Source organism: Eptesicus fuscus, chromosome 14, assembly GCF_027574615.1.
Source record: "Eptesicus fuscus isolate TK198812 chromosome 14, DD_ASM_mEF_20220401, whole genome shotgun sequence".
NCBI lineage: Eukaryota > Metazoa > Chordata > Mammalia > Chiroptera > Vespertilionidae > Eptesicus > Eptesicus fuscus.
The window spans coordinates 75595821-75617787 of NC_072486.1; the positions used below are offsets into that span (position 1 = coordinate 75595821).

The 21967-nt window shown below is 39.6% G+C and overlaps 1 protein-coding gene across 1 annotated transcript in view; it reads right to left on the bottom strand.

The window, feature by feature from the left end:
* Positions 1-18016, bottom strand: part of FOXP2 (forkhead box P2) — a 579029-nt gene extending 561013 nt beyond the window's left edge. The window contains exon 1 of the mRNA XM_054725917.1: positions 17903-18016. The gene's annotated coding sequence lies outside the window, so the exon portion shown is untranslated. The remainder of the gene's footprint in view (positions 1-17902) is intronic.
* Between the last annotated feature and the right edge of the window lie 3951 nt (positions 18017-21967).

Genomic DNA, 21967 nt, shown 5'->3' on the forward strand with positions numbered 1-21967 from the left:
CATGTTCATGGATTGGTAGAATCAACATCATTAAAATGTCCATACTACCCAAAGCAATATATAGATTCAATGCCCTCGCCATTAAAATACCAACGGCATATTTCACAGACCTAGAAAAAACTCTCCAAAAATTAATCTGGAATAAAAAAGACCCCGAATAGCCACAGCAATCCTGTGAAAGAAGAATAAAGTAGGAGGGATCTCAATACTAGATTTCAAGCTGTATTACAAAGCCACTGTTCTCAAAACAGCATGGTACTGGCACAAGAACAGACATATAGATCAATGGAATAGAATAGAGAATCCACATGTCGACCCAAACCACTATACTCAATTAATATTTGACAAAGGAGGCATGAACATACAATGGAGTCAAGACAGTCTCTTCAATAAATGGTGTTGGGAAAATTGGACAGATACATGCAAAAAAATGAAACTAGATCACCAACTTACACCATACACAAAAATAAACTCAAAATGGATACAGGACTTAAACATAAGACGGGAAACCATAAAAATACTAGAGGAATCCACAGGCAGCAAAATCTCAGACATATGCCGAAAGAACTTCTTCACTGGCACTGCCCCTAGGGCAATGGAAGCTAAAGAGAAAATTAACAAATGGGACTACATCAAAATAAAAAAGAAACTATCAACAAAACAACAAGTAATCCCACTGTATGGGAGAACATATTTGCAAATGTTATCACTAATAAAGGTTTAATCTCCAACATCTACAGGCAGCTTATACAACTTAATAAAAGGAAGATAAATGATCCAATAAAAAAAAAAAAAGGGCAACGGACCTAAATAGAATCTTTTCGAAAGAAGACAGAAGGAAGGCCAAGAGACACATGAAAACATGCTCAAAGTCACTAATTATCCGAGAGATGCAAATCAAAACGACAATGCGGTACCATCTCACACCTGTCAGAATGGCTATCATCAACAAATCAACAAAAGACAAGTGTTGGCGAGGATGCGGAGAAAAAGGAACCCTCATGAACTGCTGGTGGGAATGCAGACCGGTGCAGCCACTGTGGAGAACAGTATGGAGTTTCCTCAAAAAACTAAAAATGGAACTCTCATTTGACCCAGTAATCCCACTCCTAGGAATATATCCTAAGAAACTAGAAACACCAATCAGAAAGGATATATGTACCCCTATGTTCACAGCAGCACAATTCACAATAGCTAAGATTTGGAAACAGCCTAGGTGCCTGTCTGCAGATGACTAGATCAGAAATCTATGGTACATCTACACAATGGAATACTATGCTGCCATAAAAAAGAAGGAATTCTGCAACCTGGATGGAATTGGAGAACATTATGCTAAGTGAAATAAGCCAGTCAATGAAAGAAAACTACAACATGATCTCACTCATTTATGGATAATAAAGAACATTATAAACTGATGAACAAAAAGATAGATACAGAGTCAGTAAAGCATCAAACAGACTGTCAAATTACAGCAGGAAGGTTAGGGAGAGGTGGGGGAGATAAGAGATCAACTGAAGGACTTGTATGCATGCATATAAGCATAACCAATGGACGCAAAACGCTGGGGGGTAAAGGCATGTATGGGAGTTGGGTGGGGGGCAATGGTAAGATATGTACACATATAATACCTTAATAAAAAAATGAAAAGAAAAAAAACTTTTCTGTTAAGAATAGTAACAAGGTTAAAAAAAATCATAAATGTACATTAAGCACTTCAATAAATGCTTACTTAAAAAAAAATACGGTCCTAGCCGGTTTGGCTCAATGGATAGAACATCAGCCAGTGGATTAAAGGATCCCGGTTTCGATTCTGTTCAAGGGCACATGCCCGGGTTGTGGGCTCGATCCCCAGTGTGGGGCATGCAGGAGGCAGCTGATCAATGATTCTCTCTCATCACTGGTGTTTCTATCTCTCTCTCCCTCTCCTTCCTTTCTGAAATCAATAAAAATATATTTTTTTAAAAAACACAAAGGAATAAAGCCTGCGTGTATCAACATGAATAAATCTCCTAAACATACTTTTGAAAGAAATATTTTTTTTCAGAATGGTAGGTTTCATATTATGCCACTTATATAAATTTTAAAATTACAGAAAACAAAAGTATAAGAATATAAACAGCACTTTCAGTACAGTAAATATCTCCAGAGAGAAAAAGAGTCAAGATCAGAGCACACAGCTTCTACTATGTTTGTGGCATTGTATTTCTTAAAAAGAGAGTGGGATCTGAAGAAATACAACAATATTCTAAAATAAATATCTTAAAGCTATCACTTGGGATTGTAGAATAAAGAGAATCTTTAAAATAAACTGCAGTGAAAATATTCCTAACCAATCTGTCCATATCAGCAGATTAACAAATGCTTTTTTATAGCTTCAGTTAACTGAGATGACCGATGGGTGTTTATTTTAGGTGAAGATTTTAGCTGTTGACACATACAATACCTTTCAGACAAACTTAAAATATGCTACATATATAGAAAAATGGTATACTCTTATCTGAAAAAAATATAATTTAGGCATTTTAAGTTGTACAATAATGAAATCATTAAACACTTAAGAGAGTTCAGCAGAAATGACCCTTAGGTCATATCGATGGAGAATATATACCTTCAAACGATTATTTAACACTTGACCCAAGACTACTCCCTTGCTCCTTTGTGTTGCTCCATAGGGCTATAATAAAAATGGGGCTTATAAGTAATGAGATAGAACTGTCAAATCTACAAAGCTAGATCATTGATATACCCATTAAAAAATAGCCCAATTCAGGAATAGTCCCAGATATCACTTTGGATCATTAATTTAGAAGTATACTCAGTGGGCAACTAAATAAATAGTCCTTCAAAGATATTTGGTGGTTACCATCTATCTATTTTGTGTTTAATAAGAAGTTTTTATCTTAACCATCTTGTCTTTAAACCTGAAGAGGTATAGAGAAAAGACAAGCAAATATACAATCTGCTTTTATTTTTTAAGTTAATCATTTAAAACCAAGAGGTCAGGCTTTCTTGGTAAACACTTAGCTTAATAGATTGTATCCTAGTATTTAAGCATTCTGCTTCTTTGTTACAACCTCCCTGTAGTGTCTGAGAACAGCTAATTAGTTAGAATTTGAGGTAGTCATTAGCAGTCACAAGACACAAATTCAGATGAGCTATTTAGGCGAGATATAAATATGCTTTTGCTAAAAATCCTACATCATTATAAGAGAACATGGAACATTACACCTCATTTTGTTGAATTACTAGTCTACAAAGATTCAAATCAGTTATGAAGACAGCTACACCTCATTTTGTTGAATTACTAGTCTACAAAGATTCAAATCAGTTATGAAGACAGCTGTACAAAGCTGACCCAAGAAACTGGTGTCTTGCTATTTAGTGAAAACTAAATCACGTGAACCTTAATTTTCCAGAAAGATTCAACTCTTACCTTGCATTTTTTGTCTTATTAAAACTGACATATATCTTTTCAGATATTTAATAAATATATTATTTTGTTTACCATAGCCCCACACATCTTAAGTTGACCTCTCCACATTTTTTTAAAACTCTCATCAAACTGTAGTGTATCATTCTCTGACTTACACATTGAAGAAAGAAAAAACTTCTATTGTCTGGTGGAAATTTGTAAAAACAAACAAAAAAAAGCATAAATATTCTTTAGATCTTCTTTTAAGAATTTATAAACATTCCAGGTAAGTTAATATAAACTTACAGAAATATTAGGGCACAAAATAATAATATTTTAGATATTTTCATGTGGTCATGGAATCCATATTTCCTAACTTCCAGAATTATATCCCTTTTAGAAAAGCTCCCTGATTTGGAACTTAACAAATAGAATAAATGGCTACATATTGTACATTGCCATATCTAATGCATACATCTCTTATAAAAACCCCTTGGTCATGACGCCATCACGGCGGAACGACAGAAGACTGGTCACCAAGAGGCTGCGTGCACAGCGAGGCACTCACGGGTGGGTGAGGACCTGGCTTTGGGTCCTGCCTCCCGCCCATCATAGTGGGAGTCAGTTAGGGACCCGAGTCCCACCCAGCGTGGCAGGAGTCAGTCTGGGTCCCACCAGCGTGGCAGGTCTGGGTCTCGTGCCATATCGCGTACTGGGTCTCTAGCTGATAATAAATAAGAGTTAAATTTCTAAGAATCTCATCAAAATTTCAATGAAACATTAATCACACTAATAGAAGACCTGCTGTATTAAAGACAACCAAGTACCTGAAACTGCTAAGAATCTATATATATAAAAGCCCAGCGACCAGAACGGTGGAATGACCAGAATGACAGAAATGACCTGTGGCTATGATGCACACTGTGGCAGCCAACCAGCCTGATCCGGACCCCAATCAGCCCCCTCCCCTGGGCGGCCTGACCCTGATCAGCCCCCAACACCCTGATTGAGGGCAGGGCTGGCCAGCCAACCCCCTGCAGCCCCTCCCCCTGACTGGCCCCACCCCCAATCAGCCCCCAACAGCCCGATGGGGGGTGGGGCCAGCCGACAAACTGCCTGCTGCCTCTCCCACCCTGCCAGCCCAGCCTGATGGGCCCTCATCGGGGCGGGCCATCTGGACCCCACCCAGGCACAAATTCGTGCACTGGGCCTCTAGTATATACATATACATAAAGATATAGTGATAGTTATAGAGATATATATAGTTGGATATATATATAGAGAGAGAGAAAGAGAGACAGAGATAAATATATATGTATAGGCACATAAACACATACATAAGTGCACACACACTTATTTATACACACAGACTCTTATATACAGAGAGGGTAAAGGGCAAGAGAGACAACTACTATTAATTAAGTGCCTGCTATGTGCCAGGTATTTTTCATGTTTAATCATTTAACTTCATATAATCATACAAGAAAAAAATTTTTTCAAAGGCAAAACTTATTCAAGATCAATTTTTAGAAAAATATGTAGCACAGCAAACATATGAACCCAGTCCATCATTTTTTTCAAAAAACAAAAAACAAATAAAATATGGGCTCTTACCTCCATGGTATGCTTAAAATAGGTTTTAGATAAAATCTAAGTATCGCTTTGTGTCTCTTCAATTTAGAAAATAAAATCATTCTGGCACTATGAAGAAATGTAGCAGGTTTTTACTAGTAAAACAAAATATTATTTTTTTCTGAAATTCCAATTTGACAACAAAAAGGTTCTACAAAAATAATTCTTAGTTGAATATGTTCAAAATATAACTCCTCGATAATCTGTTTTGTACAAGACAAATAAAAATCACAGATATTTTACAAAAAACAACTTTTCAAAGGATCAATCCTCCTATATCAGTGGTCGGCAAACTCATTAGTCAACAGAGCCAAATATCAAAAGTACAATGATTGAAATTTCTTTTGAGAGCCAAATTTTTTAAACTTAAACTTCTTCTAATGCCACTTTTTCAAAATAGACTCGCCCAGACCGTGGTATTTTGTGGAAGAGCCACACTCAAGGAGCCAAAGAGCTGCATGTGGCTCGCGAGCTGCAGTTTGTCAACCACGGTCCTATATAATAAAAGCCTAATATGCAAATTGTCCCCTCAATCAGTTCAACTGCTTGCTATGATGTGCATGGGCCACCAGGGGGCAGCACAGAACATGGCAGGCATTGGCGATGTGGCACTGGCAACGGAGGGCAGTGGAAGCGTTGCTGACCCCAATGGGTCCTAACAAGAGCAGGACCACAGCGGGATGGTGAAGCAGGTGGCGCAAGGCCAAGGTGGGTGCGAGTGGGGGCCTGATTGCCCCACCGATTGCCCCACAGACAGCAATCAGCAGCGGCAGCTGGGGGCAGGGCCACCACCCAGCTCCCAGGTGCTGAGGGAGCCTGGCAGGGAGGCCCGGCCTGATCAATCGTCCAGCAGACTGTGACCAGCAGCAGCAGCAGGGGTGGGGCTGCTGCCCAGCTCCCAAGCACTGAAGGAGCCAAGTAGGGTCCCAGCCCTGACCGATCACCTTGCAGATGGCTATTAGAAGCCAGCAGATGGCATCCCGGGGCCAGGCCCCAGGCTGAGATGGGGAACTAGGGGTGGATGGCAGCCATCAACCTCCTGCGGCAGCCAGGTGGGGGACTGCAACCTCTCGCCAGCTACCTGGGGGCGGGGATGATAGGGACAGAGGTGCGGTGAGAATGCAGGGTGTCTGCCGAGCTCACTGTTATTCCCCCTGCTACCCTCCCCCGGGATGTCAGGGCTCATGCACCGGGGAAGCCCCTACATTCAGGTGCCAGCCGCCTGTGAGGAGACTGCCCCACACCCACGCTGCCTCTTCTGGGTGAGTTGGGTGGCAACTACTGGGACCGCAGGTTCTGGTCGGGCTTCTGTGGGTTCGTGCAGGAGCCAGTCTGTAAGGCCGACCAGGAGAGATCGTGCTGCCCACCCGGCTTTCACGCTGCGCCACTGGGCAGCCCAGAAGCCCACTCTGCGCCCCAGACTGCGGCATCCAGCCGCTCTCACTGCATCTCTGCGTGGGGACTCTGGCTCCGTGACTCAAGCGGAGGGGGGCGCATGGGGGCCCAGGGCCCCAGGTGCTGCCCAAGGCCCAGAGGTCAGCTGGGACCTGCCCTTCCATGCCAGATGCTCACACTTCGATCACTGGCTAGGCCTAGGGACTGCACCCATGCACAAATTTCATGCACCAGGCCTCTCGTAAAATATAAATGTCATAGCAACAGATGCATTCTCCCTAAACATTGAGACTAAAGGAAAGGGCTTTTTTATGTTTAATTATTACGAATAATAAATTCCTATTTCTTATTAGTGTAAACCAGTTAGATATGATTGGAAAATTAAAAATAGAATGCACTAAGAAAAGAAAAAGAAAGTAAGGAGGAAAAGAGGAAGGGATGGAGAAATTATATTTAAAAAAAAAGAGGAGGGGGGAATTTAAAAAGACCAGAAAAGGTCCATACTGATATTTTTAAACTTAAAATATATTTTTAAATTTCTATTCAAAGAAAGAATACAAAGGATCTGTGTTTTGCATTTCCTTTATAATATTCTAATGTTAAAATTATCAAATTAAAGTGTCACTTAAATAGAAAGGTATTTCTGAAGTTGATAGACAACTGCACCAAATTATTAAAATTTAAGGAAAGAAGCCACAAACAACTCAATAAAAATGAAAGTTTATTTCTATAGAATGGATTTTGTTTATATTATAAAAATACCTATTTCTAAACTCAAAAACTGAAATACCTATCTTAAAATAAATATGCCACATAAATAATCTATAGCTATTTTCACCACCCTAAAATTCCCCTGTGCTCCATCTATTCACCCCTTCCTCTCCACATCCCAACCCCTAGCAACCATTGATCTTTTTACTGTCTCTATAGTTTTGCCTTTTCCAGAATGTCATAGAGTTGAAATAATATAATATAGAGCTTTTTCAGAGGGCTTCATTCACTCAGTGATATTCAGTTAGGGTTTCTCCCAGTCTAATTAACATATTACCCTTTTATTAGTATAGAGGCCTGGTGCACAGGTGGGGGCTGGCTGGTCTGCCCTGAAGGGGGTCTCAGATCAGGGTGGGGATCCCCTTGGGGGGCAGGGTCATCCTGGGTGAGGGGTCTGGGGCAGTTTGTAGGCTGGCCATGCCCCCATCAGGGTAGGGTCCCCACTGGGGGCGGTGCCAGCCTAGGCGAGGGGTTGGGATGGTTTTCAGGATGGCCATGCCCCCATCAGGGTGGGGGTCCCTGCTAGGGGGCATGGCCAGCCTGGATGAGGGGCTGAGGGCCATTTTCAGGCTGGCCACACACCCTTTGGGGTGTGGGTCCCCACTGGGGGGCATGGCCAACCTGGGTGAGGGGCTGATGGCCATTTGCAGGCTGGCCACGCCCCCATTGGGTGAGGGTCCCTGCTGGGGGTGGGGTGGGCCTGGACAAGGGGCTGAGGGCCATTTGCAGGCTGGCCACGCCCCCATCAGGTGAGGGTCCCTGCTGGAGGGCATGGCCAGCCAGGGCGAGGGCCGTTTGGGGGCAGTTTGCAGGCCAGCCAAGCCCCTGGCTTTGTCCAGAAGGACATCCGTAAGGTCTTCAGAAAGTCTCCCGGTCTAATTAGCATATTACTCTTTTATTAGTGTAGATTGGGGTGACACTGGTTAACAAAATTATACAGATTTCAGATGCACATTTCCACAACACATCACCTGGATACTGTCTTGCGTGTTCATCACCCCAAGTCAAGTCTCCTTCCATCACCATTTATCTCCCAAATATCCTTCACCTGCCCCCCCACTCACACTTTTGTCCAGGTCCATAATTTTTTTTTTTTCTTAAACCTTCCAACACCCCATAGATTCTCCCCACCCCCACAAGCTGTCAGCCTGCTCTCTGTCTATGGGTCTGTCTCCTATTTTGCTTGATAGTTCATTTTGCTCATTAGATTCTACATTATGAGTGAAATCATATGATATTTGTCTTTCTCTGATGGGCTTATTTCACTGGCATAATACTCTCCAGTCCACCCATGCTGTCACAAAGGGTAAGGCTTTCTTCTTTTGCCTGAGTAGTATTACAATGTTCCACTACCAGTTTTTAAGTGTCATTCTCTATTAAATTACCTTTGTTCCTTTGTCAAAGATCAGTTGACTATACTTGTGTAGGCCTATTTCTGGGCTCACTACTCTGTTTCAAAGATTTTTCAATTCTTCCATCAATATCATATTGTCTTGATTACTGTAGATTTATAAAAATTCTTGAAGTTTGGGCAGGTCAGTCCTCTGAGTTTGTTGTTCAAATTTTATTGGCTATTCTGGGTCTCTGTCTTTCTGTATAAATTCAAGATTGGTTTATCAATAATCACAATATAATTTGATTAGATTTTATTGGAATTGTGTTGAATCTATAGATCAAGTTAAGAAAAATGAATATCATAACCATATTGAGTATGCCGATCCATGGACATGGAATATATCTCTGATTTTCTCTTTGATTTTCTTTCATGGGAATTTTGTAGTTTTCCTAATATTTGTGCTGTCCATATTTTGTTAGATTTATACCTAACTGTCTTTTTTGTGCTAATATAATGGTATTGTATTTTTTATTTCAAATCCCAGTTGTTCATTGCTGATATATGGAAAAGCAACTGCCTTCTGTATATTACCTTTTGTTTCTGCAATTTTTCTATAACTATTTACTAGTTACAGGAGGTTTCCTTGGTTGATTCTTGGGGACTTTCTACATAGGCAATCATGCTATCTGCAATCAGACAGTTATATTTCTTCCTTCTGAATCTGTATGTCTTTTATTTCCTTTCCTTATCTTATTTCTTTAGCTAGGACTTCCGGTATATTAAGTAGGCAGAAGAGATATCTTTGCCTTGTTCTTGTTCCTGCATAGAAGAAAAGCATCTAGTTTTTCATCAATGGCCTTTCATAAAGCAAATATCCATACAGCCACCAGCCCAATGAATAAACAAAATGTTGCTGAAACACCAGAGCTATAGGAACCTCCACTCCAATTTCTACCATTTATCTACAATTTAACCATTATCTTTACTTTCATTGTAGTTACTTCTTATACCACTAAACACTATAGTCTAGTTTTGGAACTATATAAAAAGAAATAACACAGTATTATTATTTTGTATCAAGGTTTTTTATGTTTATGAGATTTGACCATGTTATTGTTATACTTTAGCCATTATCATTACTGTAGAGCAGAGGGACAGCAAAATTTTCTGTGAATAACAATATTTTCCAGTCCTTCAACTTCAAACCAGTAAATGAGAGTTCACTACTAATCCATGGAACTTAAATAACATTTTAAAGTTTATCACACTTTTAAAAAATAAAAATTACAGTTTTAAACAATTTTTCATGTCAGTAAACTGAATGAACATAGCATCATTAAACTAAATGAAAATGTTTGTAATCTTTATCTAAGGTGTATAAAGTTCAATAATAGCAAATTTTTGAACTGAACATCTAAGACCCAAGCCAAAAACATTTCTTTCTTATGCAGCTTCTGCTAAATTCAAGAATCCTAACTCACAATTATAGATTGACTAGAGGCCCGGTGCACGAAATTCGTGCACTGGGGATGGTGTCCCTCAGCCCAGCTTGCACCCTCTCTAATATGGGACCCCTTGGGGGATGTCCAACTGCAGGATTAGGACCGATTCTACAGGAATCGGGCCTAAACCTGCAGTTGGACATCCCTCTCACAATCCGGGACCGCTGGGTCCTAACCGCTCACCTACCTGCCTGATTGCCCCCTAACTGCTTCCTTGCTGGCCTGATTGACCCCTAACTGCTCCTCTGTGGACCTGATTGCCCCCAAATACCCTCCCCTGCTGGCCTGATCACCCCCAAGGCTTTTATTAGTATAGATATGACCCTGCACAGAAAATTTTACTAACCCTGCTTTACAATAAGGGCTTGACGATTGAATCATTAGGACCAGACACCAAGATTTCCTTTCTTTGAATAGTGGAGGGAATACTTATCTTGTCTTTAAGTTGCCCGGAAATTTTAGGAAAGTATAAAAGCACCATATAAAGACAACTGTCTTTTTAATGAAGTGGCAAAATGAAAAACACTTTTTATTCTCCCCTTCCTTCCTTTACAGCTTTTATTTAAACTTTGAAATTTATAAAAATTTCACTCCAATTTTCATTTCTTTACATTCAACATTATTTTGTATTGGTTTCAGGTTTTATATTAGTTACAGAGTAGTGGTTAGACAATCATATACTTTACAAAGTGTTCCCCGATATTTCTAGTACCCACCTGGCATCATACCATCATTACACTATTGACTATATTCCCTATTTAAGTGACAATGGGTTTACAGGTTCCTTTCAGTCTTTCTTTTGTGTTGCTTGTCCTTCCTTTTCTTTCTCACTTCTTCCCTCATTTTCTTTATATAGTATCTCAATTGGCCATCAAAGCTCAGTGAAGGCACTGGGACACGCTTCATCCATTTTACAGACCAGGAAACTGAGGCCAATTCCAGTTGGCTGTGGAACTTGACTCAGCACACAGGAAGCCCTCAGAGCCATGCTCTTTGCGCTTCCTAAGGGGCAGCGGCCCAGCAAACAGAACAAACCTTCCAGTCAGGCTTCCCAGCCTCTTTCTCAAGCACCTCTTCACTGCGAATGCTCCACATTCTTTCCTCTCCCCCCATTCTTTACTGCCCCCCCTTCTCCGAAGCAGGTGGAAGGCTTCCCACTCACTGCCTAGGCATGCTCTGCTATGGGGCAGGGTGTAGCGAGCTTGCTTTTGGGTGAAGGCAGGAGCAGGAGTCACTGCCTCTGAAGTGTGAAGGCCGCCTGAGCGAGGCCCATTAGCACTGGGAGCTTCTCTGAATCACGTCAGTCAGTCCAGTACCCTGCAGTGCAGCACCCCTTCACTGAGGTGGCTCCACCCCTCAACCCCTGCCTCAGGGGTGAGGGTCCTTGACCCTCTGCCAGGAGTCCTTCCATGCCCCTTGATCCCTGGCTGGGCCCACCCACTTCTTGGGGGCACTGCAGAACCTCTGTCTCTCTGAAGATGAGGCAGATCCCTGCCCTAGGTCTCCGCAAAGCTATGAATCTGTGGCCAGAGGCCTGGTCTGGGTCTCAGCAACCACATGCCTGCAATGGGTTGCTGAGACCCAGGGAGCGGCTGGGCAGGTCCTGCCATGCCCCCCGCAGGGTGGCGATTGCCCCGGGGACCCCCGGGAGCGGCTGGGCAAGTCCTGCCACACACCCCCCACGGTGGCATTGCCCCAGGGACCCCCGGGGAGCGGCTGGCTTGGCCCGGCCACACCCCCCCAGGGTGGCGATGGCCCCCGGGACCCCCAGAACTAAGAGGATTGGGCGCCGCCATCTTGGTCTTCTCAACGGCCGGATAGGCCACCCGGAGTCCCGCCCCCAGCCTCTCGCAGGCCCAATCATGGGCATAGCGGAGGTGCGGTCAATTTGCATGTTTCTCTATTATAAGGTAGGACAAGAATGGTCACAGTGTGGTTCTACAAGAATGTTCCAAACAATGAAATTAAACATGAATCTAGAAATGAAGGATTCTCACTGTAGACTACAATGTTACGGCAGATGCTATGTCAATTCTAATATCACATTCAAAACCTGTATAGATTCATGATTCAATTTGGAGATAACTAGGGGAATTGTATGATTTGATTGCATTCAACTGTAATAAGTATCAATTTTCAACTGAATAATTTGGACTTTTTAAAATAAAAGCTATACTCTATCACTAATATTAGTTGTTAAGCAAAAGTTAGATAGTTGGTAGTTAAGAGATTACCAAGTGTCTTATCACAAGGATGATGCACTAGATAACTTCAAAAAAGGTGGTGTTGGTAAGAAATATCTTTCCAAATAATTTTCCTAAAATAAATATTACCTTTAATTATCACTCCTCCTCCTAATTTCTTTTTTTCCTCATTATTTAAATGTTTCTTGTTGAAAGTATTATATGTGTCCCTTTTTCCCCCCATTGACCTCTTCTAACCCACCTCAATCCCCTGTTGTCAGTGTCCATGGGTTATGATTATATGCATACAAGTTCTTTGGTTGATCTCTTCCCACCGACACACCTACCCCTGCCTTTCCTCTGAGATTCCACAATCTGTTCCATGCTTCTATGTCTCTGAATCTATTTTGTTCCTTATTTTATTTTGTTCATTAAAATCCACCAATGAGTGAGATCATGTGAAACTTGTATTTTTCTGACTGGCTTATTCTGCTTAGCATAATATACTCCAGGTCCCTCCATGTTGTCTCAAAGGGTAAGAGATTTTTCTTTTTTACAACTGCATAGTTGATAACTGATATTGTGATCTCTCCAACTTTGTTCTTCTTTCTTAAGATTGCTGCAACTATGTGGTGTCTTTTTGGTTCCACATAAATTTTGGAGTATTTGTTCTAGATATGTAAAATATGCCATTGGTATTTGAATAGGGATTGCATAGAATCTATAGATTACTTGGATAATATAGACATTTTAACTATGTTAATTCTACTAAACCATGAACACAGTCTATTCTTCCATTTGCTTATATCTTCCTCTGTTACTTTTTTCAACATCCTGCAGTTTTCTGAGTACAAGTCTTTTACCTCCTTGTTTAAGTTTATTCCTAAGTATCTTAATTTTTTTGTTGCAATGGTAAATGGGATTGTTCACTTAGTTTCTCATTCTGAAAAGTCATTATTTGTGCAAAAATGCCATGGGTTTCTCTGTGTTAAGTTTTATCCTGCTACATTGCTGAATTCCTTTATTAAATCTAGAAGTTTTTGATGGAGTCTTTAAGGTTTCCTATGTACAACATCATGTCATCTGTGAATAATGATAGTTTTATTTCCTCCTTTACAATTTGGATACCTTTTATTTCTTCTTCGTATCTGATTGCTGTGGCTAGGACTTCCAGTACTATGTTGAATAAGAGTGGTGAAAGTGGACATCCCTGTCTTGTTCCTGTTCTTAGAGAAAATGTCTTTAGTTTTTGCCCATTGAGTAATATGTTGGCTGTAGGTTTGCCATATATGGCCTTTATGATTTTGAGATATGATCCATCTATTTCTGTTTGCTCAGAGTTTTTATATTAAAAATGGGTGTTGGATTTTGTGCATCTATTTATATGATCATGTGATTTTTGACTTTCAATTTGTACATATGATGTATCACATTTATTGATTTGTGAATATTGTAGCAGTCTTGCATCTCTGGAATACATCCCACTTGGTCATGGTGTATGGTCTTTATAGTATTCTGCAGGATATGATTTGCTAATGTTTTGTTCAGGATTTTAGAATCTATGTTCTTCAAGAATATTGGCCTGTAATTCTCTTTCTTCATAGTGTCTTTATCTGGTTTAGGAATTAGGATAATGCTGGCCTAGTAACAAAAAGCTTGGAAGTGTTCCTTCCTCTTGGATTTTTGGAATAATTTTAAGAAGATAGGTGTTACTTGTTTTTGAAGATTTGGTAAAACTCCCCTGTGAAGCCCTCCAGACCAGAATTTTGTTTGATGGGAGTTTTCTTATTACTGCTTCTATTTCATCAGTCGTCATTGGACTATTCAGGTTTTCTATTTCTTCCTGATTCAGTTTTGGGTTTTGGTGGGGTTTTTTTTGTCGTTGTTTTTTTAGTAATTTGTTCATTTCGCCAAAGTTGTGTAGTTTCTTGGTATATAGTCGTTCATAGCATTTGCTTACAATCCTTTGTATTTCTTTGGTGTCAGTTGTTACTTCACTGTTTTCCTTTCTGATTTTATTTGGTTATCTCTCTTCGTTTCTTGATGAGTCTGGCTAATGGTTTATCAATCTCACTTATCTTTTCAAAGAACTAGCTCTTGGTTTCATTGATTTTTTTGTAATATTTTTAACCTCTATGTTATTTATTTCTGCTATAATCTTTATTATTTCCTTCCTTCAACTTACTCTGGATTTTTCTTGTTGTACTCTTTTTGGAGGAAGGCCTTCAGTGCTATGAACTTCCCTCTCAGGGAAATTCCAGAGATTTTGAGTTGTTGTGACTTCTTTTTCATTTGTTTCCAGAAACTTTCTGATTTCTTTCTTGATCTCTTTGGTAACCCACTTATTAATAACATTCTATTTATCTCCATGTGATTAGCCTTTGTTTTTTTAAATCTGGGCAGCACTTTATTTCCACCATCTATTTTGAGTGTTTTTACTGTAGTTGATTTCTAATTTCATTCCATTGTGATTTGAGAAGATGTTTAATATGATTTCAATCTTCTTGATTTGTAGAGACATTTGTTTTATCCTAACATATGATCTGTCTTTGAGAATGACCCATGTGCACTTGAGAAGAATGTATATTCTGCAGCATTGGGGTGAAATGTTCTATAAATGTCAATTAAATCCATCTGATCCAGTGTTTCATTTAGAGTCTCTATTTTCTTGTTAATTTTTTGTCTGGAAGATCTATCCAGGGAATTTAGTGGGGGGTTGAAGTTCCTCATTATGACTGTATTGCTGTCGATATCTCCCTTAAAGTCCTCTAGAAGTTTTTTAATATGCTGGGTGCATGTATCCTCTTGTTGAATTGATCCCTTTAGTAGAATGTAGTGAACTTTACTGTCTCTTGTGATGGCCTTCATTTTGAAATCTATTTTGTCAGATATAAGTATTGCTACCCCAGCTTTTTTTGTTTGTTTGTTTCAATTTGCATGGAAAATTTTTTTTCCATCCTTTCACTCTCATCCTGTGTGAGTCTTTTGTTCTGAGGTGGGCCTCTTCTAGATAGCATATAATTGAGTCATGTTTTTGTCTTCATTCAGCTATCCTATGTCTTTGGATTGGAACTTTAAATCCATTTACATTTAAGATTACTAGGTACTTATTTATTGCCATTATAATTCTGTATGCCTATGTTTCTTTCTCTCTCTAATTCTTCTCATTACAGCAGTCTTTTTAGCATTTCTTGCAGTGCTGGCTTGGTGGTGATAAACACCTTTATCCTTTTTTTGTCTGGGCAGTACTTTATTTCACTATCTATTTTGAAGAATAGCCTTGCTGGTACTCTTTCTATAGTAATCTTGGTTTCAGATCCTTGCTTTTTATTAACTTTGAATACTTCATGCCATTCACTTCTGGCCTGTAGAGTTTCTGATGAGAAATCAGCTGAAAGCCTTATGGGAGTTCCTTTGTAGATAACAGTTTGCTTTTCTCTTGCTGCCTTTAAGATTTTCTCTTTGTCTTTAATATTTGGAACTTTAATTATGATGTGTCTAGGCATGGGCTTATTTGGGTTCTTCTTGCTTGGGATTCTCTGTGCCTCCTGAAATTGTGTGACTTTTTCCTTCACCAAGTTAGAGAAGTTTTCTGCTATTATTTCTTCAAAGACGGTCACTATGCCTTGCTCACTTTCTTCACCTTCTGGGACTCCCATGAAAAAATGTTACATTTCCTGTTGTCTCACAGCTCCCATAACTGCCCTCCTGCTTTTTAATTGTGTTTTTTTTTTCTTTTTGATTCTGTGATTGAGTGATTTTTTTCTACCCTATCTTCTTACTGATCTGATGCTCAGCTTCCCCTAATCTGCTGTATATTCCTTCAACTGTGTTCTTTATTAGTGCTATGTCATTTTTTATAGTTACTATATCTTTTCTCACGTTGTTGAACATCTTTGCCATAAGTATCCTGAACTCTATGTCTGATAAATTATGATCTCCATTTCATTTAGCTCTTCTTCTGGAGAATTCTCTTGTTCTTTCATTTGGGACTTGTTTTTTGTTTGGTTTGGTTTGGTTTGGTTTTCTCTCCATTTTGGCTGCCTGTTTGGGTTTGTGTATGCATATTGGGTAGATGTGTCACAATTCCCAATCTCTAGTGCAGGACAATGACAGATTCTGTTTGTGACTGGCCCTGAGTACCCTGTTTGGAGCTATCAGCAATCCACATCTTATGGCTATCTATGCTTGGGTTGTGTGTCTTTGGCAAGGACCAAGATGTACACCATGGTCTGCTTTTCCTAGCCCCAGGCCCCAGATTAGATCAGGCAAAGACTCAAAGCCTCCAGATATCCACTTCCACCTGCAGTCCTATTGACATTCAGGTTTGATTATGCTCAGACTATCAACCACAGGGTGAGGGGAGAGGTCTTCCAACAGAATAGGTCAACTGCCTTCCCCCAGGCAAAACTACCTGGATGGTAAAGGTTAACCAGAGAAAGATGTCTTCTGCAGTATGAGGGAATGACTCAGCATAAGAGACTTGGGTGGCTGCCCTCCAAGCTCCAGCCCCAAAACCCCCAAAACTGGCTTCTGCCCACACAGTTCCAGTCCATTCTGCCCTCCCTCTGCTGGAGCACAAGGTGAGTGGCTATACTCGAAATTTTTTCTGTTGGCCTGTTAAGATGGTGCCTACATTTCCAGCCATCTCTCCTGGCAGACAGCAACCCTGTTGCTTTTCACAGCCAGATGTTATGTGGTCACCTTTCTCAGTTCTGGTGTTCTGGGCCAGGGAGCCCAGCTTGGGGTTTAGAGCACAGAGTTCTCAGTGGGAACCCTCTAGAGCTGAGATATCCCTCTGGACCTTCAGTTGCTGTCTATGGGATCCCAGACAGACCTTTTGCAATGCTGCACTTCCTACCAGTCTCTATGCCATCTCCAGTTTCCATCCTTGGTTATCAGGGTTCTCTCCAGCTAGTCTTCAGGTGATTTTTCAGGATGATTTTTCTGTATTTTAGTTGTATTTCCAGTTTGGTCCTGGGAGAGTGTCAGTGTAGTTTCCACTTACTCTGCCTCCATTTTGTAATCCTCCCATCCTCCTAATTTCTAAACAGCAACTGAATTCTGTTTCTATATAATAATTAACACACATCTTTTAAGTTCTTCCTAACAGGACAGGAAATCAGTCTTTCCAATACACTGAGCTGACAAAATTTACATATTTTTATAATAGACTATGAATATGAATTCAGTCCAATTCATTTTCAGCATGCAAAATGGGAAAAGGACTTAATGACTCTCTTACTGGAAGGTGTATTTAAATAGATATGTTAGGACAGTCTTATTCTCAGATATGAAGAAATATGAAAGAAAAAAAGAACCAATGTTTAGAGCAAAAAGGGATTATGATGGCACAATTGCAGATACTAAATCAAAGGAAGTCACCTCCTTTTCATCAGAATAATCTCAACATTCTTAATATTTCTGCACCAGAAAGTAAAATTAAAATTAGCCCATTTTGCATTAAACATTATTACTGTAAATTATCACCATATCATATTAGTTATTAAATATTAACACAAAAGGATATATAAAAGTTATCAACCAAAATACTGTATATTTTGTCATCCAGAAAAAAATCCAAATAACATTTTCATCATATATGTTTCTATCAATACCTGAACAGCCACAAAAACTGAGGGATGAAAAATATAGAGTACAGATGACTTACATTTGGAGGGTTAGAGTTTAATTCTCTCTCCCAGGATTGAGGAGTCTTATTCTTTGTACTGACAATGCTCCTTTCTCCAGGGTATTCTTCTACTTCCAGAATAGGTCAGGACAAAGGTTGAACAGACTTCTATTATTTGTTTGATCTAGAGGGAAATTATACTTTTAATCAATTATTACAAAATGCATTAAACTTTTTTTAATGTGCGGGGGGTGGAGGCATCTCATTATTTTCTGTTGAATCCAAGGTGAACAGAGACAATAGGAATTGCCATTGTTGAATATTATTAATAAATAAATCAAGTACTTTAAATTAACACCACTAAAAGAAACCCATATCTATCTTCTTTTTCCTTTTTATGGCTAAGCAGTATAACATGAGAAAATTAATTATCAAAATCCAAATGACTACAAAAGCCTACTCAAATGTATTTTTTAAAGACTTTAACATAATTTTACAAATCCATGAATTTGAATGGACTAGAAGAGATGATTAGATATCAAATATTTTTACTCATTCATTTTAATGTCTGAAGGCTAAATAATTATGGGATGATTAGGAAAGTATGAAGAAAAATCCATTTTTAAATTGTTAATGGAATATAAAAAAAGATGATTTTGAGAGCTTGAGACAGACCAGAAATAGATGTCAGAGGGTCTATAAGGCAGGGCAAAAAATATGGAGTAAGGATTTCAAAGATGAAACAAAGGCTGGGGAACTGCTATTCAAACAAGGCATGTTGGTCAAATTAGAATGCATGACATGAGTACATTTGAAATCTGGTTTCATGCCAATTCTTTAACATCAATAAGACATAAAAATGCAACATATCCTACCCATACAAGTACACAGAAATATGATGTATAATTGCCTGAACTTTTGTGGTATGTAAATTCATAATTTTAAGAGAATTAATTATATTTTACAAATGTAGGGTTCTAATAATGAATATTTTCTGCCTCACTAAAATGAAATAAGATAAATACCTTAAATGTGTGTCATACCCTCTATTCTTACCTTAAAGTCATTAATTGCCTCCCATTAAATAATAAATTAGAATGTAGGGGACCATCTGGAGAAAAATTGGAAATAAAATATAGATGTTTTGTGGAAATATGTCTGCTAGCACTTTAAAGCCAGTTTGTGCTTAAAGTTAAAACTATTACACTTATGATTATTATTTTTAAGTATAGTGGAAAAATAGTAAACAAATGAAGTCAATCAATATCTATCAGAATAACTAAATACAAAAAAAAAAAACAAAATATATGTGGGCACAAGAGTATCTCTTTCTGTCATCAAGCTGAACACAAGTTGATACTTGTGTGATCCTCTTCAGTTTTGAAACATTGCAAGCTCTACTTGTAATCATTTACCTGGTATATATCAAAATTATTTGAAGGTGAAACAAAAACACAAATATGACTACCAAAAATTTAAACTATTGAGGGAGAAAATTCATTCAAGACTAGATCTTTGGATTGCATGCAACTGTTATATTTTCTTTTTGGAAGATTCAACAAATCTTGACCCAATTTAACAATCTTAACATTAAAACTTATAAAAATATATATACTTTCTATAGGAATATCTTTATATGGCTTTTCAAGCATAGGTACTTCAATCTTTTGTTTGTAGAACACAGAAATGGTTTTACTGTATTTTGGATCAGTGAAGATCAATGCATATTCCTTTAGGGAAGTCTTTTGAACTGACAAAGGATGAATGATTGACATCAGTAACAAATACCTTTTTGTTGTCCTGAATTGACATGTCATTTATAGCAATACCTATGCTAATTAATGCCATACATATCTACCAGATGTGTCAGAGAAATATGCTAGACCTTCACAGAATATAGGTTGAATGTAGCTAAAATTACATTATAGATATGGAAATGCATCCTTTGTGATAAAGAACTGACCTCTCTCCCTCCCTTCCCCCTTCTCTTTATACACACGCATGCACACACAAATACACACATACACACACATCATGTCAACTATACTTTCCAGGACAGAGAAAAAACAACTTATACATACAATTAGTTTTACCTTATCTTTTCCATTGATAAAACTTTTTCAAAAAAAGCAAACTCTACCTTGCAAAGTCCAATTTATACTATAATCCTAACCCTAAAAAATACATTACATAATGTACTAAAATACTAGAAGGGTCTTCACAAACTACATTATCATCATGACACTTTACCAAATTGCATTGAAATTTTGTCCCCAGATTCTGTCAACTCTACTGGTAGATCATTAACAATGAAAACTATGTATTAATCATCTTCATTTCCTCATTCCTTCGGACAGAAATTGGTATGTAGTGAGTAACAGTGTTTTTTAATAAACAGTTACTCAGTAAAGTCATCAAAGTCACATTTTTGTCAGTGAATCCTAAATAATAAAAGCCTAATATGCAAATTGTCCCCTCAACTGGGAGTTTGACAGGGGGTTCGACCACTCGCTATGATGTTTGTTGACCACCAGGGGGCACTGAAGAACATGGCAGGCATCAGCGATGCGGTGCTGGCAGCAGGCGGCAGTGGAGGCACTGCAGGCCCCAATGGGCCCCGACAAGAGTGGAACTGCAGCGGGATGGTGGAGCAGGTGAGAGTGTGGCACCAGGCCAAGGTGGGTGCTAGTGGGGGCCCGATTGCCCCGCCAATTGCCCTGCCAATCGCCCCGCAGATGGCAACCAACATCGGTGGTGGGGGACAGGGCCACTGCCCGGCTCCCAGGCACTGAGGGGGTGGGGGCCCGGCTCTGATCTATCACCCCGCAGACAGGATGGTGGAGCAGGTGAGGGCGTGGCACCAGGACACAGCAGGGTGCCAGGCAGGGATGCAGGGATGCGAGCCTGAGGGCACGAACTGGGACAACCCTAACTCCTAGTCATTAGATGAGATAAACTGGTAAAGCACTCGTCTCAGTGTCTGACCAATAGGTAGCTCTCAATAAATGTGAACTGCAATCAGGCTGAGCATGCCTCCTGATTGCATGAGAGAGCTGTGATTCATACTTAATTATTTTTTAATGGTAATATTTATTTTTAAATATATATTTTTTTAATTCAGAGAAGGATGGAGAGAGATATCAATGATGAGAGAGAATAATTGGTCAGCTGCCTCCTGCATTGATCGAGCCCACAACCCGGGCATGTGCCTTTGACCAGAATTGAACCCGGGACCCTTCAGTCCACAGGCTGATGTGCTATCCCCTGAGCCAAACCAGCTAGGGCATACTTAATTATTAATAGCTATCCCTGTCCTTCTCAAAAGTGTCCGAGTTTGGATAATAACTTTATACATTCATCCAAAGTATCACTAATTTATTATTTCTTTTTATCAACAAATTATTTTCTTTTTTATCATTTTCTCTAATGCTGTTACATGACAAAAGTATTTTGGTGGGGTTAGAGTAAACAAGATTCTATTCCTTTTATTTTTAATATATTTTTATTGATTCCAGAGGGGCAGGGAGAGGGAGAGAGAGAGAAATATCAATGATGAGAGAGAATCACTGATCGGCTTCCTCCTGCACACCCACTACTGGGGTTCGAGCCCACAACCCAGGCATGTGCCCTGACTGGGAATGGAACCATGGCCTCCTGGTTCATAGGTCAAAAGTCAACCACTAAGCAATGCCTGCCAGGAAGACATTGTTTTTCCAAACGTATGTGACCACACAGAAGGTGTGATGCCTAATGGGGCTACTGTTCACGGAAAAGCTTAGGAGATGCTGCCTTCTGGACAACCCTCCTTATTACTCACAGGGCCTGAAGCACCTCATCAGACCCTTTGCAAGGTAAACCAAGCCCAAAACTCCTTTCAGGGAGGGGTGAGTTATGGGGAACATCTATACAGCAAGATTCCAGGTGACAACTGAGGAAGGCAGGTGTGAGCATGGAGCTCCTGGAACCTTGAGAACCTGAGAACCCACAGGACACCAGCAAGCCACCTGAACTGGGAGACGCAGATACAAGGGATGGGGTGAGCCAGCCTGAGTCACCCTCCCACCTAGGCAAGGTGTTGCCATCCTTTTTATTTTTTTTTTTTTA